The sequence below is a fragment of the Micromys minutus genome (genome assembly GCF_963924665.1).
Source record: "Micromys minutus genome assembly, chromosome: 24".
NCBI lineage: Eukaryota > Metazoa > Chordata > Mammalia > Rodentia > Muridae > Micromys > Micromys minutus.
This window is the reverse complement of record NC_137959.1, coordinates 6,138,477-6,143,732: the sequence shown is the minus strand read 5'-3', so window position 1 is coordinate 6,143,732 and position 5,256 is coordinate 6,138,477. Positions and strand designations below refer to the sequence as shown.

The 5,256-nt window shown below is 46.6% G+C and overlaps 1 pseudogene across 1 annotated transcript; it reads left to right on the top strand.

The window, feature by feature from the left end:
• The first annotated feature begins 1,993 nt into the window (after nucleotides 1-1,993).
• LOC308435889 (small ribosomal subunit protein uS17-like) lies at nucleotides 1,994-4,894 on the top strand (annotated as a pseudogene). The gene is made up of 3 exons: nucleotides 1,994-2,169; nucleotides 2,371-2,537; nucleotides 4,436-4,894. The product of its transcript is annotated as a small ribosomal subunit protein uS17-like (transcript).
• Nucleotides 4,895-5,256: the final 362 nt, after the last annotated feature.

Below are 5,256 nucleotides of genomic sequence, written 5' to 3'. Positions count from 1 at the left end.
AGTGGAGAAGATGAGCCCTGCATGTCAGTCACAAACTGGCAGCCACGGGGCAGGGAGGGAGTTCAGACTGCTAGTCCAGTAGTTTAAAAACACAGTGGAAAGGAGGAAAAACAGTTCTATCCTTCTGAAACTTTATGCACAGACACAGCCAACCTCAACGCAGCTCAGCTCTTAGCTGACTGCACCAGGGCACAGGAATTCTGGGAAGGAAAAGTATATTATCTTAAGGGGAACCCTCCTCTCTAGGTCTGGCCCCTTAGCTAGGTGCCTGATCAGCAGCACCTAGCACTTGCGGGCACCCTTGAGCCTCTTTTCACCTAGAGGTGGAATCCATTCTCTTCCGCTACTGTTTAAAAATAACCCTTTCAAAGTTATTCGAGCTGCTTCCTTGAGCACAGCCTACCCAGCTTGCCCTCCATTACTAGGGGCGGAGCTTCAGGAGCCCTTTCCCCCATTGGGTTTACCACTGGCTAGTTTAAGTCTTGTGCAATGTAAGCAACGAAGTGATAAAATTGAAAAGGTTTGAATATAAAAATCAATCTTCTATAACAGGTCATATTGTGCTGATTGGGAGAGAATAGCCTTATCTGAACCAAAATGCTTAGGAAACCTCGTGAACTAGGGCCCAGGGTTATCGATGATTAACACATTGTTATACGGTCTAGGCATTGGATAAAACTATACAATTAAATTTAGGTTATAATAGTTGGACCAGTATCACTTGTTTCAGTGACTTGTTTTGTTTTTGATTGTCTGGTGGGGGTTGAATGGGTGTATACTCAACTGCAGGTCCTGAGGAAGCTACAGTTATGAGAAGTTGTTAATCCCACAGATGAGGGGAGAAAGACCACCAATCCAAATTACGGCCAAATCAAAGCAAATTTCATTCCTGTACCTGAGAGCTGGCCAGGGGCTCTCTCCCCTAAGGCCAGGCTCAGGAGATCAACACCACGCCAATTTTCAGTACATTTTATAAGACAAAACCACAGGGTAGGGATGAGAGGCATTTGTAAGCAGGCATGGTTACACAGAGACCAGACAGATGAGGCAGTGAGGGAAATCTCTCCTAAACATCAGGCCCAGAGAAACTTGAGGTTACAGGGGGTTGGGTTCTCATTGTGAGCTGACCCCCCATGCCTGCCACTACATGGGTACTGAGAACTGAGCTGTGTGTGGTGGCTCACAACAGTATACTTTCAGAAGAACAACAAACATGCTTTTTTCTAATCTCTGTGGACACCGGGCATGCACATGGTACACATATGTACGAGAAAGCAAAACATATACACAAAATAAGCACATGGTACACATATGTACGTGAAAGCAAAACATATGCATAATAGTAAATATGTTAAGAGAAGGTATGTGTTCTTACCTCCTGAGCCATCTCTGTAGCTTAAGGATTTATTTTTAGTTATGTGTATGTGTGTATATATCTGTGTGAATGTATGGCACATGTGTGTGAGTGCCTTCAGAGTCCAGAAACGGGAGTCAGATCACTGGGAGTTGTGAGTTGGTGATGGAATATGAATGGAATATATAATAATTTTAGTTATCCTCTTATTAATGGTATAACAATTCTTCCCAGGCGGTGGTGGCATACACCTGCAACCCCAGTACTTGGGAGACAGAGGCATGTAGATAGATCTCTGAGTTCAAGGCCAGCCTGGTCTACAGAGTAAGTTCCAGGACGGCTAGGGCTACACAGTGGAACCCTGTCTCAAACACACACATGCACACATGCACATACACAGATTAACTGGGAATCTGCCCCCAGTTAATTCTGATTTGTAAATAATGATGTCAGCAGCCAATAGCTGGAGAAGAAAGAGAAAGGGAGGGGGAGGGTGATGGTGATGGGGAGGGGAAAGAGAGGAGAAGGGGGGGAGGGAGAGAGAGGAGAGGGGGAGAAAGAGGGGGAGGGAGAGGGGGCGGGAAAGAGGGAAAAGGTGAGGGAGAGGTGGGATTTGGGGTTCCCAGGCTTTGAACAGCGATGAAGCAGGAAGGGAAGAGCCCACCAGGCTTTAGGAGAGTGTGGACAGAGGACAGACACAGAAGGCACCTTGGGGTAGAGAAGCAAGGAGAGCGCCCCAGACTCTGGGGCAAGAAAGTGCGGCCCAGAGGGCTGCACAAATGTGTCCAGAATGACCAACATGAGCATAGAAATCAGTAAGTAATAGCTCAGAATTATTGCTGGGAGGTAGATTCTAGCAGCAAGAGACTAGGGTAGCAACCTTGTGCTAAGATTTATTAATAAATAATAATTCTACATAGAGTGATCACTCTGTTTTCTTAAATTTTCACAAAATAAGTTTGCAGGAGAGCACGCAACGGCCCACTTTTCTCCTTGATAAAGCTTTCTTTACCAAGTACCTCCTTTCAGTTACCATTCAAGACCATGATGCTGACAATCCTTGGTTCTTATGATATCGTTTATGCTCTGGCAAAGCTGGCCCAAAACCGAACTGGCTGCAGCAATCAGGAGAGCTTGAACATATCAACATGGCCTCAGGAGGCAGCCTGGAACAGGGCCTTTGGTATGTATGACCTTTGGGGGTAACATGGGCCAGGCAGGCTGCTCACATCAGCTGGTTAGCATCTACTTCTGTCTGTCTTCCTTGTGCACACCTCCTTCTGCTTTCCTTTCTCCTCCATCTCTCCCCATGTACTCACCTGGGTTTTAGTGTATTCCACCTGTAAGACTCAAAAAGAGTCTTAATTACCAGGAGACCCCCCAGGTGAGACACAGGAACAAAGTTCGATGCAAACGCAAGAGGTTTACTTTCCGGTGTGTTGGGGTCGACCCTCAAACAGCCCCTCGTGGCAAGTGACTGGAGGTGTCCCCGAATGGCTATAACAAGTAGTTTTTATACTTCTTAGCTGCAGAGGTTGCGTCATCAAGGTTATAGTTTAAACTTATTGGCTAAGCATGTTGACCTTTGAATCTATTGGCTAGTAAGCTTGTGACAGGCATTCGAACTCTATCTGGTTAGGTGACTAACAGTCAGTACATTCTGCAGTTTTTCAAGAATGTTCCTGCTCCTCCCAAGAACTGTGGTTGGAGAATGGAACTTGGCCTAGCCTTGACCCGAGCAGGGAAGCTGTTACTCTGCCTAGTCTTGACCTGAGGCGGTGGGTGTAAGGCTGGAGAAAGCTCCTAGGGTCCTTCACACCCTACCTGTGCCTCAGAACCAAGAAAAAAATGTTTAAGATAAAAAAATTCTGCCATGTGGTAGTAGAACTTGACTTTAATACTAGCGTTTGGGAGACAGATCTCTGAGATCAAGGGTAGCCTGGTCTACAGAGAGTTCCAGGACAGCCAGGGCTACACAGAGAACCTTGTCTTGAAATGACAGAAAACAAACAAACAAACACCAACAACAACCAAACCAACTTCTTTTCTGGCTTCCTGAGACTGGGTTCCTATGTGCCCTGTAAGACCCGCCTGTCCTCTGTCTCCTGAGTGCTGGGATTAAAGGCGTGTGCCACCATCACACCGTTTAATGTTTTCTTAAAATGGAGAGATGTTGGTTAAAGGGTATGCAGTGGTTTGAACAAGAATGGTCCCCATATTTGAACGCTTGGTTGTTAAGGAGTCGTGCTGCTACAGGATAGGGTTTAGGGCTTGTGGTTCCCTCCTCCTCCCCTGTCCCTGTCCCTCTCCTCCTCCCCCTCTTGCTGCCTGTGGATCTGGATGTAGAACTCTCACTATGCTGAGACAACAGTTAGCCACATTTCTGGAATTGTAAGTCAGCCCCAATTAAATGTTTTCCTTTATAAAAAGTTGCCGTGCCAGACCTCAAGAAGTGAATAAGGAAGCCGGGAGTGTGCCTGCCTCTCCTTTTCTTAGGCTGCAGGGAAGATGGCGGACATTCAGATGGAGTTTAACAAAAGCAGCCTTGTTGGGATTCTGTAAACCCCACCCCTCAGTTACCTAGCAAAAGCCAGGTATACCCCACCCCTCAATTACCCAGCAGTAGCCAGGTATGCTCCTCCCCAGTGACCTGACACTATAAAAGGAGCTGCTTGACCCCTCCTCTCTCTCTTGGCCTCTCCTGCTCTTGTGTTCTTGCAGCCTTGCTCTCCCACCCCTACCCCTCCTCTTTCCTTTCCCTTCCCCCCTCTCTCCCACGTGCTCATGGCCAGGGCCTCTACTCCTCTACTTCCCCCTCTCTCTCTCTGCCTCTACCGCCCTCTTAACTCTCCCATGACCTGAATAAACTCTATTCTGTACTATACCATTGTGTGGCTGGTCCCTCAGGGGGAAGGGATTTCCAATATGGACCCCCCAGAGGCATCCCCCTTACCCCCAGGCTTTGCCGCACCTCCATGGGTTATATGCCCCCTACTCTCTTCATCCTTCCCCTAACATTGGTGCCATGACTCAGATCTTCATCTTTTCACTACATTGGTGCCCTGTGACTTTTCCTATCAGTGACTTTTACTTTCATTGGTGCCCCATCATCTTTTCCTTACAAGCCTACCATCTTTCAAAACAAGAAGCGTGTCTTGCTAGGAGAAACTGGCAAGGAAAAACTTCCTCGGTACTACAAAAACATTGGTCTAGGCTTCAAGATGCCCAAGGAGGCCATCGAGGGCACCTACATAGACAAGAAATGTCCCTTCACCGGTAATGTCTCCATCCGAGGGCGCATCCTGTCTGGTGTCGTGACAAAGATGAAGGTGCAGAGGACCATTGTCATCCACCGGGACTATCTCCATACAACCGCTTTGAGAAGTGTCACAAGAGCATGTCTGTGCACCTGTCCCCCTGTTTCAGGAATGTCCAGATCGGCGACATTGTCACTGTTGGAGAGTGCAGGACCCTGAGCAAGACTGTGTGCTGAAGGTCACCAAGGCTGCCGGCACCAAGAAGCAGTTTCAGAAGTTCTAAGGGGACTCACACCAATGCCTTCGAACAAATAAAGTTATTTTCCAACTTAAAAAAAAAAAGTTGCCATGGTCATGGTGTCTCTTCACAACATAGAACACTGACTAAGACAGGGTATAAAGGTTCAGTTATTTAAGAATAGATTTTAGGCATTAATAACAATGTACATCATTGTTATTATAGCTAATAGTCCTCAATTGTATATGTGAAATTTGCTGGTAATTTTAGTTGTTCATATTTGATTATTTGAAGAAGATCTCTCTATTATAAAGCCCTAGCTGTCCTGGGACTTACTGTGTTACCAAGCTCTCCTAGAGCTCACAGAGATCCACCTATTGGTTTTCCCAAGTGCTGTGACTAAAGAT